Source organism: Dreissena polymorpha, chromosome 8, assembly GCF_020536995.1.
Source record: "Dreissena polymorpha isolate Duluth1 chromosome 8, UMN_Dpol_1.0, whole genome shotgun sequence".
Classification (NCBI taxonomy): domain Eukaryota; kingdom Metazoa; phylum Mollusca; class Bivalvia; order Myida; family Dreissenidae; genus Dreissena; species Dreissena polymorpha.
The window spans coordinates 106068154-106081475 of NC_068362.1; positions in this window are offsets into that span (position 1 = coordinate 106068154).

A 13322-nucleotide genomic window follows, 5' to 3' on the forward strand; every position below is an offset into this window, starting at 1 on the left:
TCCATGCAAGGTATCTACATGCCAAATATGAAAGAGATTGGTAAAGTATTGAAGGTGCTATGAGAAACTGTAACAAAAGTCTATTATTAGCCTTGGTGACCTTGACCCCAGTGACCTCAAACCTCATCAAAATGTAGAGGTCCATGCAAGGTATCTACATGCCAAATATGAAAGAGATCAGTAAAGTATTGACGGTGCTATGAGAAACTGTTACAAAAGTGTGACGGAAAAATCTATTATTAGCCTTGGTGACCTTGACCTTGACCCCAGTGACCTCAAACGTCATCAAAAGGTAGAGGTCCATGCAAGGTATCTACATGCCAAATATGAAAGAGATCGGTATAGTATTGAAGTGATATGAGAAACTGTAACAAAAGTCTATTATTAGCCTTGGTGACCTTGACCTTGACCCCAATGACCTCAAACATCATCAAAAGAGAGAGGTCCATGCAAGGTATCTACATGCCAAATATGAAAGAGATCAGTAAAGTATTGAAGGTGCTATGAGAAACTGTAACAAAAGTCTATTATTAGCCTTGGTGACCTTGACCTTGACCCCAATGACCTCAAACGTCATTAAAAGGTAGCGGTCCATGCAAGGTATCTACATGCCAAATATGAAAGAGATCGGTAAAGTATTGAAGGTGCTATGAGAAACTGTAACAAAAGTGTGACCGAACGGAAGTACGGAAGTGCGGAAGGACAAACTGGCAACTATATGCTCCCGATATATATATATGGGGAGCATAAAAAGTTACTTGTAGATTGCTAACAAGATTTTTTTTTAATTGACCTTAATGATGCCATGTAATTGGTTTTAAACTCTGAAGCCAAAATTTCATTGGGCAAATGTTCTGACCAAGTTTCAAGAAGATTAGACAATAAATACATGTTTCACTATAGCCATAAAAGGAAAACTGCCCCGGCCCATGGCGACCATGCTTTTAAACAGACAAAAAACTTGCCTGAGATATCATTTAAACAAATAATCTGCCCAAGTTTTTCATGAAGATTTGAAAATAAAGTTGGCTTCCAAAGTGTTAACAAGGTTTTATTATAGCCATATAAGGGAAACTAACCTGCCCCTGGCTGCCATGTTTTTCAATGAACCAGGACCATTTTCAAACTCAGCTCAGATGATATAAGAAAATATGTTCTGAGCAAGTTTCAGGTCCGTTTGTTTTGTGATCAGGTACGGGCTTTTTTAAATACCAGGAATACCCATGCAATGTTTAATGGGCATTTAACAATAATATATCATACTTAAGAAGATTCTTGGTATATCATGGTATACCAGGCACCACAGTTTTTCAAGGCCAGGGTTTTTTATCTGATTTTGGGGAATGGGCATGGCCTTTTTTTAGGGGGAAAAAAGCGCGCAAATGCCTGATTTGGGGGAAAAAAATCACGCGAAATGCCGGATTTTGGGGAAAATAAGGAAAGTCTTAAATAATCAATTTAACATATTTTGCTGTTTTTTTAAACAAATTCAAGGCAACAGATAATTTTATTATGCAATATGTTATATTTTCTACGCTGGATAAGGTTAACTTATGTATTTAAAGTTTAAAAAAAATTCTTTCAATAATTAATTATCTAAATCTGAAATAAATGTTTTGATATACTGTATAATGCATGAAATGCACATTTTCCACGAGGAAAATCTAGGTTTTCAATAGAATTCTCCTAAGTAACTGTCCATGATTTTATTGTGAACGAGTACAGATTACCGACCAATTAGTGTGCTTGGTATAAGCCACTGAAATTCTCGATAAATATTGAAACGGGATTATTCACGCATGACTAATTTACAACCGAGGGAATCTTCGCGGCCTTAGGACCATACCCTGATACTAGTCAGCGAAGTAGTTTGGACAAAGGGCAATTAAGATAATATCAATAAGGGTGGGGAACACAGCAGGTGCTCATGTCATGAAAAGGCAGGGTGGTGACCTTTGGAAAGGGCAGCGTGGCGCTAAATGGCTTAGAAAGGGGCAAAACGGCCTGAGAAAAACACTATTAGACTGTGGAAGTTTGCACAAGACCCACCCAGTAAATAGGAGAGTTGAACCCATACAGTTTGGGACTATCAATTCCTTAGTGAGAACACAGAACAAACGGAAATAATTCTGCCAAAACTTATCATCGCAACAAATTCCTTTTTCATCAATCATCTACACCTTAAAATAATTCAACTTTGAAAGCCTAAGAGAGATACACCCAATATTGAAAAGGATTTATAAACAAACATTTTTGGGGGGAAACCTTTATGTTTACAACAGCCGAACATAAGCTGTCAATGTAGAAGTGCACAAACACAAAGACAAACACATTTGTGCACATCTTGTTCAAACATATTAATTTTTGTGAAAAAGTGATTACCTTCAGTCTGTAGGATTATAGCGGGCAGTTTTTATCAAATGAAAAAATGGCGGCTATTATGATTATTTATGATAATGAAATAAATATTTCCAAATGGGCAATTAAACTTTTGCCTAACAATCACAACTTTAACCGCTAATTTTTGGTGTCAATAACGGCAACTGAAGAAAATTCACAAAAAAGGTTAAATGAGCATTAAATAACAACTTTACAACAAATCACAAAATAAACATTCCTTTTAAATAACATAATAACATGCTCATAAATTTGGTAAAACAAATATTTTCTTTTCATTATTACAATGTCCCCACTTTTTGTGGCAAAAATAAGCAGTGTTTTGTTTTCACCACTTTGGGAATGGGGCCTGGCCCCTTTGGATTGGGAAAAATTCTTTTTTTTCCACTAATTTTGGGAAATAAGTGTTGATTTTTTGCTAACAAACACTCTTAAATTGGGCCTACAAGTGATTTGAATATAATGTTAATTAAAGTTCAACTTACAGAGCCAGACCCGAATTGGAACGAAAACAAGATGTGTTTGTGAAACACAATGTCCCCCTATATGACTTTGACCTTGAAGGATGACCTTGACCTGACCCTTCACCACTCAAAATGTGCAGCTCCTTGAGATACACACGCATTTCAAATATAAAATTGCTAACTTCAATATTGCAGAAGTGACATTACATGAGCAATATTGACCCATATATTTGACCTTGAAGGATGACCTTGACCTTTCACCACTCAAAATGTGCAGCTCCATAAGATACACATGCATGCCAAAAATCAAGTTGCTATCTTCAATATTGCAAAAGTATTCATAAAATAAGCGATTTGGGCCACATATATTTGACTTCTGACCTTGAAGGATGACTTTGACCTTGACCTTTTACCACTCAAAATGTGCAGCTCCATAAGATACACGTGCATGCCAAATATCAAGTTGCTATCTTCAATATTGCAAAAGTATTTATAAAATAAGCGATTTGGGCCACATATATTTGACCTCTGACCTTGAAGGATGACCTTGACCTTTCACCACTCAAAATGTGTAGCTCCATGAGATACACATGCATGCCAAATATGAAGTTGCTATCTTCAATATAGCAAAAGTTATTGCAAAATGTTAAAGTTGGCGGAAACCAACCAACAGACCAACCAACCAATAGACCGACCAACCAACCAACAGACCAACCAACCAACAGACAGGGCAAAAACAATATGTCCCCCACTACTATAGTGGGGGACATAAAAATCACTGATAAGTTTTATTTAATTATTCATTACATTACTGGAAATAGGGTATTATAACTGCATTTATCTAAGAAATGCAGAAAAAAGCATAGTAAAACAGGTTCCTGTTATTAGTTCATGCATAAACCTATTAGCTGTTGTTTGTAATGGTTTGGAGGATTGACATTCCACAACCTAGATGTATTGTGCAGGATAAACAGAACTTTGCACTGATAACCCAAATTAAAAGACTCCATCAGCTCCATTAAAGCCCTTTCAAGCCAAGTCATTATTTGCGCCAAGTACTTTGCACCCTAACCCTTACCCACCAAATATATATTACACAATTTAGAAAAAATATAAGAGTATTATAATTAACATTTTGAATATTGTATTTGTCAGGTATCAACAGCAGTACAACATTGTATTTTCTCTTCTTGCAGACAGTGTTTCTCGTTAAGAGATTAGAGTTAAATGATTAAACTGCAAACATGGATACATTAAATGAAATACCAATTTAAAAAATAAACAATTTCATTCTTATAAGCTCTATAAAAAAGGAAATGAGCTATAAAATTGTGAACTTGGCATGTTTGTATGTTATCATGCTTTTAATGACACGCAAGGCCCCTTCATGGACAATGAACACCTGCGTTTGACTAAAATCAAACATTGAATATATTATCCCTCATAAAATAAGGTTCATCATATCTGTTTACATGTTTACCATATATACCTTTTTATAAAAGCAAGTTAAGCACTTTTTTACTGGCTTTTGGCATGCAATTATTTCAATATATTATCCATGTTGCATTGTGTGTCACCCAGACAGCTTACAAATAACAAGTTTGGTGCTTATATTACACACATTTACATATCAGCAAAGGAATCTAGACATGGCTGCTTTTGAATCATGTAATCTAAGAAGGATGTACCAAAATAAATGGTTTAAACAGGAACTGGAGACGCCAGCACCTGTATGACAGTTGCGAACAATAGGCTCTCTTACTTCATGTCTCGCAATGTTTTGCTATGCTTTACATACCATTGTGTATCAAAATTAAAATAATTACAACAAGAGAGCCTGAAAATCCTAAAAGTCGCTCACCTAAAATACAAAGAAACTGACCTGTTCAGTGCGGCCCAAGACAACATAAGACCACATGTTCTGACAAGTGTCATGAAGAGTGAACTATACATGAAACATTTAGAGCGTTAACAAGGCTTTACTATAGCTATATAAGTATAAATTGCTCTCCCCTGGCAGCCATGTTTTTGAACAGACAAGAAACATTTTTATATTCATCATTAAAACAAATTTTCTGACCAAGTTTCATGAAGTTTGGACAATATAGGCTATGTGACTTTAAAAGTTTAAAGATTTTACTATAGGCATATGATGAAAAATGCCTCACAAATGTTTTGCAATCAATCAGAATCGTTATGGATCTCGTCCAAGGTATCATTGGGACATATCTTCTGACCAAGTTGCATGAAGATCGGACAGTAAATGTGGCCTCAAGAGTGTAAACAAGGTTTTACTGTATCCATAAATAGCCATATAAGGAAAAATGCCCTGCCCCTTGCGGCTATGTTTTTCGAGCAACAGGAACCTTTTTCAAACTCGTCCAAGATATCATTGGGACAAATCTTCTAACAAAGTTTCATGATGATCGGACAATAAATGTGGCCTCAAGAGTGTTAACAAGGTTTTACAAAAGCCATAAGAGGAAAAAATATGGCGCCCCCCTTGCGGCCATGTTTTTCAACCATCCAAAACCATTTACAAACTCGTCCACGATATCATTGACTCAAATATTCTAACCGAGTTTCATGATGATCGGACAATAAATGTGGCCTCTAGAGTGTTAACAAGGTTTTACAATAGCCATATAAGGAAAAATTATAGCGCCCCCTTGCGGTCATGTTTTTCAACCAACCGAAACCATTTCCAAACTTGTCCAAGATATCATTGACATAAATATTCAAACCGAGTTTCATGATGATTGGAGAATAAATGTGGCCTCTTGAGTGTTAACAAGGTTTTACTAAAGCCATATAAGGAAAAAATACAGCGCCCCCTTGCGGCCATGTTTGTCAACCAACCCAAACCATTTTCAAACTGGTCCAAGATATACATGGCACAAATCTTTTTATAAAATTTCATAAAGATCGGACAATACATTGGGCTTCTAGAGTGTAAACAAGGCAAATGTTAACGCTGCACGACACACAACGCACAATGGACGACAGACAACAGGCAATCACAATAGCTCCCATTGTGCTGAGGTGAGCTAAAAACAACAGCAAATATTTGCATGATGTTAACTATCATGTAAAATATATCACCTATGCACTGATGACATATGTTTGGACACTACAAAGAGTATATCAACCAAATGTTAGGGTCATCATACATGTTTCGTTAATTGTCTTAATATTAAAATGCCTTGAACAAACTCATGCAAATATTTTACCTATGTTAGTTTGACTTGTACATTAACTCTAAGGACCAGAGCTACAGATAAGCTGCGTATTTGCGTAAATACGCAATAAAAAATAGGTGGATACGCAATTTTTTTTTAATCTGTGCGTACCGGTACGCAAAACAAATCGCCGATACCCAATTCGAGCTGCCTTCTATGCGTAATGAAAAATCCCGTTTTGTTTTGGGCGTCTTGAATCGAGTCTTAATCAACAAGCGCTTGTTTTTATCTGGTAACGTATCATTCTATACATAGATGGTGACGTCACTACGTTATTATCACAGACCGGTGTGGCACAATGGGTAACGTATTTACCGATCGTTTAGATGATAACAAATGCGAGTCAAACAAAATGGCGTCTCGAGACAGACAAAAAGTTTCGCAAAAAAATACAAAAACATTTAGATTCCTTTGTCGTGGTAAATCAATCTAAATATAAAACAATTGAAAAGGGCATAGTGGATAACTATAATGAATTTTGTTTGGGGCATTTTCGGTCAAAATACACTATATCATACTACCACAATACCGTTCCAAACCCCTATGATGGGGTGGGTTGGGTTTCTAAAACAATAGTACTGGCCCATATTATTGGAACAAAAACAAGTAGAAACACATTCGATGAGTGGGTTGAGAAATTCCCTTGTCTTCAGATTGTTGAATCTGATAGCAGAAAGATGGAACAACCTATACTGCGATTGAATACATAACGGTGACTTTATGTAGGTACGGTTTTGAGAAGCTAAATTCACGTTTTATTGCAAATACCCAATTCATTTGTTTGTTTTGGTACAAATACCCAATTATTTTTCTATATGAGCGGGCATCATACTTTTTGATACCCAATCACGTTTTCCATTACCCAATTCATTCTTATTTTGAAGGGTATTACCCAATTACCCCAAAAAGCTTATCTGTAGCTCTGCTAAGGACACAGGGGTTGCATGAAGCACAATAGTGATTGTTTGCAGCATCTTAATTTAAACATATATGATAAGTACTGACCTAAACTTACAACAGCTAATGATCTGCCTTATAGCAACATTTATATTTATGATTTCAAGTTATTTAAATCTTCCTCATATAAATTATAATGTTGGATCAGTTGTTTTATGCCCATACTTAAAGGTTTAAGGGTTCAAGTATTGCATCCAAACATTTGATATTTGATTAAAACGCAGTTTTTTTACACACATGCAAATAACACTGTTACATTCGCGTCATATGAAAATTGGTCTTATGCGGCCTGTGTAGCTAAAGCCCAGCCTGCGCACTTGCTTAGTCTGGTCAGAGGCAACTCTTTCCGCTATGAAAAAGCATGCAAGGTTTCGTGGAATCTCCTGATTATTGTCCTAGGTATGCAGTAACATGTTTACAAATACCGGTATTTAACAGTCAGTACCGAGTATGGTTGAGTGGTTTAGGCTATATAATTTCCAATGGACAAAGGTTTGAGCACAGCTGGGAAGAAATGCTTTTCTCTCCAAAATTTCATTATAAACGATCTCTACAAACTTCCATGGTTAAAACCAAGCAATTTAAGGCATCCATTGACACACTTCAAAAAATTCCCCAAACAGTGAACAAATCCCTTTAATATTTCAATTGGCTTCTTAGTTACACTTTTCATACAAAAATCTTTTATAAACATTCAAATACAATTGTATCGTTTTATAAATATCAAATAAGAATAAACCTATGTATTATACCCCACATTTGTATGTGTCTGGCTAACTGGTTATTATAACTGATCATACTCAAGTCTGAAGTTATAATTATTGTGTAGACTTATTATTACTGACTTAGTAAGGTATTTGCGCAAAACAATGGTATTATGCTTTGCATATACAATTTAATCTGTAAACAAGAGCTGTCACCATAGAATGACATATGCCCCCTATTAACGCTTTGATAGAAGATATGAGCATTTTTCGAAACCTAAAAGCGGTCCCTAAGTTAAATGTCAACGTCAAAGGGGTGAAAATGTTTGTGCATATGGAAAAGCCTTGTCCATATATACATGCATACCAAATATGAAGGTTATATCTCAAGGGACATAGAAGATATGAGCATTTTTCAAAACCTAAACGCAGATTTTGAAACCTTAATGCGGACCCTAAGTTCAAGGTCAAGGTCACAGGGGTGAAAATTTGTATGCGTTAATGGAAAGGCCTTGTCCATATACACATGCAAACCAAATATGAAGGTTATACATGTATCTCAAGGGACATAGAAGTTATGAGCATTTTTCCAAACCTAAACGCAGATTTCGAAACCTAAACGCGGACCTTAAGTTCAAGGTCAAGGTTACAGGGGTGAATATTTGTGTGCGTATGGAAAGGCCTTGTCCATATACACATGCATACCAAATATGAAGGTTATATCTCAATGGACATAGAAGTTATGAGCATTTTTTGAAACGTAAATGCAGATTTCGAAACCTAAACGCGGACCCTAAGTTTAAGATCAAGGTCACAGGGGTCAAAATTTGTGTGCATATGGAAAGGCCCTGTCCATATACACATGCATACCAAATATGAAGGTTATATCTCAACGGACATAGAAGTTATGAGCATTTTTCGAAACCTAAACGCAGATTTCGAAACCTAAACGCGGACCCTAAGTTCAAGGGTCAAGGTCACAGGGGTGAACATTTTTGTGCGTATGGAAAGGCCTTGTCCATATACACATGCATACCGAATATGAAGGTTATATCTCAAGGGACATAGAAGTATGAGCATTTTCCGCAACCTAAACGCAGATCTCGAAACCTAAACGCGGACCCTAAGGTCAAGGTCACGGGGTCAAAATTTTTGTGCATATGCATGCCAATATGAAGGTTACATCTGAAGCAACATAGAATTATGAGAATTTAATAATTTATGAGAAACCTAAACACAAAGTGTGACGGAGGACAGACGGACAGACAGACAGACGGACGGTCCGATCACTATATGCCCTCCTTCTGGGGCATAAAACACCAGTGCTTAACTTGGATTCCAGATCCTGTTGGCATTGTTTGATATATCTCTGCGTGTAAAGGATATTTTAAGACTAAAATGATATTTTATAAGTTAAATATAAAGTGAGAATTGTATTTTAAGCGCTAGAAAAGCCTTGCCTCCATTGCTAAGCCTCATCATGTTACTGTTATAATACTCCCTTAAATTTATTTTTATACATTATATATAATATATATATATATATATCGCCATGAATTTTCGGAACTATGTATGGTTCTATCCTCTAATACTTGATGAGGATGAAATATTCCTTAATTTACAAACTTAAATTCAATCATAGTGATGTATAAATATTACAGACGCGTTAGCCTCAGGTAGGGGAACAGAGTTAAAAACTATCATACAAGATATGCTGTCAATACAAGTTGATCCGAGATACACATACCTTTACAGGGAAACATATCAGATTCATGTCAATTAGTAATTGTATCACCACCCGCACAATAAAACTGAAAGCATACTCTTTACAACGTCCTTTACCGGACGGTTCGAGTCTCATAACAAATTAAAAATATTGGGCGCCAATGCCCATAATGGAAGATTCCTAGCCTGTCTGCCCTCAGCCCGACATTTTTCAGCATTTTACAATGGAAGCTATTTTTTAATAGACACCGGCCCGAACCTGTGTCTATATAAACTTTCTACGAATACCATGAATCAATTGCATTTTGTTTTCAGATTTTCCTGATTGTTTAGTTATGATTGATTATTTATTTGTATGTGTTTTAAGTCAAATACAAATCGTAAAAAACATATATCGATCCTTATCTGTTGACCTGCTTTACATGTACATGTTTGTGTTATTTTCTATCTGTTGCATTACGGAATGAGTTTTGTAAAACAGACCGTACTTTCATGTACTTTAATTGACATTGAAGATATGTTTTTTGGATATTTATTGTGACTTCATAATTATTGTATTGCTTGATTCATAAGTATTTGAACAAAGAGAATAATTTTTGTTTTCATATATGTTTTAAATCTAAACCAAAACTAGTCAACATCCCTCTTTCCACAACCGTGTTTACCAATTTTCAAGTTACTGATACAATAGTATGAAACTGATTGTTATAAAACAGTGAACATAAAATGTGTTTTAATTGCAAACACATAAAATGGATATTAGTTATTTTATATGCCGCATTGAAAAGACTGATCTCAAATTTTAATTTTAAAATGTCACCCACTTTATTTCAGAATTATTTAAATTATTTCTTAATAGACCTGTAAAAGATAAGCTGTGGGACAAAGTTTTTTGTTATATATCTGTAGAAGACTGCTGAAATTATGAATAAATATACAAAGGAAGAATACATTTTAGGAACCCAGACATGTGATACATTGCAATTATTTAAAAAAAACTTCACACTGACATTCCACTTACTTCAATTTCATACTGCATACCATATCTAAGCAATTGACTTCAAAACCGCATAAATTATTCATATATAATACATTAATCTGTATTCACAAAGAAATTAAGAACTGAAACAGAGCAGGATGTGCTGAATCAAATGTCAGATTATTCATTATAATCTGCACGTTTAGAGGGGTAACAAATACCTGACTTCCTTCATGTCATACATGTACTTGTAACAGATATTTACAATTCTGTTTACAATGTAGATATTAATCAACATACAAAATTCAGTTAACTGAAAGATTGTCCAAGTTAATGAAGTAGTCATGAATTTCAAAACAGGTTATTGCAAAAAAAAATCAAAGCGCTGAAAGCACTGAAGTTGTTCGCTATTGCATAATTAAGACGCAATTCATTTTTCAAAATTAATTGCAAGTTTGAAATGAACACATGCCATTCAATTTATAAAGAGAGTGTCATAACGCACAGGTTGAGCTTTGTGTGCACTTTTTATCATCCTATTTATTTCATAGAGATAACAAAATAACAACAACATGGCCCTTTTTGGACGTTCTGAAAGCATAGAAAGTATGATGAAAATGGTAATCAGAACTGAATATAAAGACAATTTGTAATCACCATCATATTAAATGAATATTGTTGGAATATCAAATACCTATCTCACTAAGATTATAATTTCATGATGACAATTCCCTGTACAAAACTTTGATTTTTTACACCATATACAAATTCAAATATACATTATAAGATCATTGATGAAAATAAATAAAAATATATCTGCGAGCAATACTTTTTACTCACGAATTAGGTAGTCATCAAGACAGCCCTGTTGACCCGTACATTGATGTTTATGCATTATTTGTTACCCGAGCAGTTCACACGGTGTCAACAACTCTGACCTAAACATAGGTATAGAGCACTAATGCGTTTTTTCGTTGTAGCTGTTTTTACTCAGCTTTTTATCTTAATGACTTTTACATAAAGCCAGCAGACACGCATTAATATTTTCGAATGTTTTCATAGGCTGATTGAGATACAACCTGAACTTTGGCCATATCACTGTGTCTGTGCTCAGCGCAAAGGATGTAGCACTGTTCAGTGTAAGGAATCCAGACTACTCTCTGTATGTTCAAACGACACAAATTGTGACCCAGTTACAATTACGCGTTAATATCCATCTCGCAGAATTTCAATTTTGCTTTCAAGATGAGAAAACAATCATTACCGAAATAGTTTAGTGTCACGATAAGAGGAAAGTCGTTTAATTATCCAACCACAATGTTTGCCGTACTTGGTAAGCACGTCTGGAAATCGTTCCTGAAAGCCTGAATAGGCTGCCCTTATTTACAAGTTTGCTATTTACAATTCGCAATGAGATTTTTAATGACCCTCGTTCATGTGAAAATAGGTCTTATTCCATATGCGCCCATCATATATAAAGCCCACTCGCCTGCGCATCTCTCAGTCTGGTCAGGAGATATATAATGAGACCATAACATATTGAGTGATTTATAGCGAACAGCATAATCCTCTGACCAGACTGTGCAAATGCACATGTTGGGTTTAAGAAACGCTGGCCGAAACGCATAAGACCCATTTTCACATGACGCGGCTATGAAATGTGATTTAAATGTGTGGAAAGAAAACTGCGTTTAAATCAAATATAACACATACATATATTTCGATAGTGAAGAAATATACTCATAATAAGGCATGTGAGGACACAATAATGTGCACTCCCGTAGTATAGTTTTTATCTACTTACACTAATGGGTTGTTTGACAATACTAACACACATTTCAGGCGGTGAATATGCAACTTACAAGTGAAAAAAAACACAATAGTTAAACTTTTGTTTTCATTTTATTTATTTATTTAGACATTTAAGTAAATTGCAAACTTTATTTAAGTCAGCGTTTACGCCAACTACATTTTTAAAGATATTTCTTAAAAAGATATTTCTTGTTATATTTTTAAAAGATATTTCTTGTATATTTAGTTGTTTTCGGTTTTCGATATAAAGCATTTTTGAGGCTGTCAACAGTGTGCCTGTAGTAATTGTGAACTCATGTCCAACATTTTATAAATTGAGAACTGTGAATACAAACAAGCTTAACCTTCTACTATTGCGTTTTTAGCACCCGTAGATCGCAGCTATCTGTTGAGAACAAAAACGTTTCCCAGAAATCCCGCTGTAGAAGCATGAACACGGTTACGAAACAGATCATTCGTGTTATATTAATTGTTTGTTTATTTATGTTTTTATGTGTTGCTATCGTACCCCTGAAGTTTATTATTAAACTCATGTTCAACGTTTTATAAATTGAAAATATAAAACAAGCGTAACCTTATACTATTGCGTTGTTTTCCCAATTCTATTAATAACCTCAGATTATGAATGACCTGTACTACGTCATAAAGACGCAGCAGAAAGTGGACTATTTTAATCATTCATAAACAATCTCTTACGCGACACGTATAATAAAATCATTGTTTATTGATTCTTTTGTATATAAGCTCCGTTCGAAACTATTACATTTAACATGATATTCATATAATGTTTCCATTTGTGAATGAATATAGTTGGAGAACTCAAACCTCTTGCATAAATTATACAACTCTTTCTCGGCGCAGAAACGGCATGTGTGGTGGGTAGAAGGCTCTCCGTAGATAAGCCGAACCGACTTGAAATTTTTGAGTAACAACATTACTGGTCGCTACGCGACCAACTAATTACTCCAAAGAACTTTAAAATGTTCAATGAGAGTTTTGTTCTAACTAATAAATGTTTATAAATATGTAGTTTACCAAGCCAAAA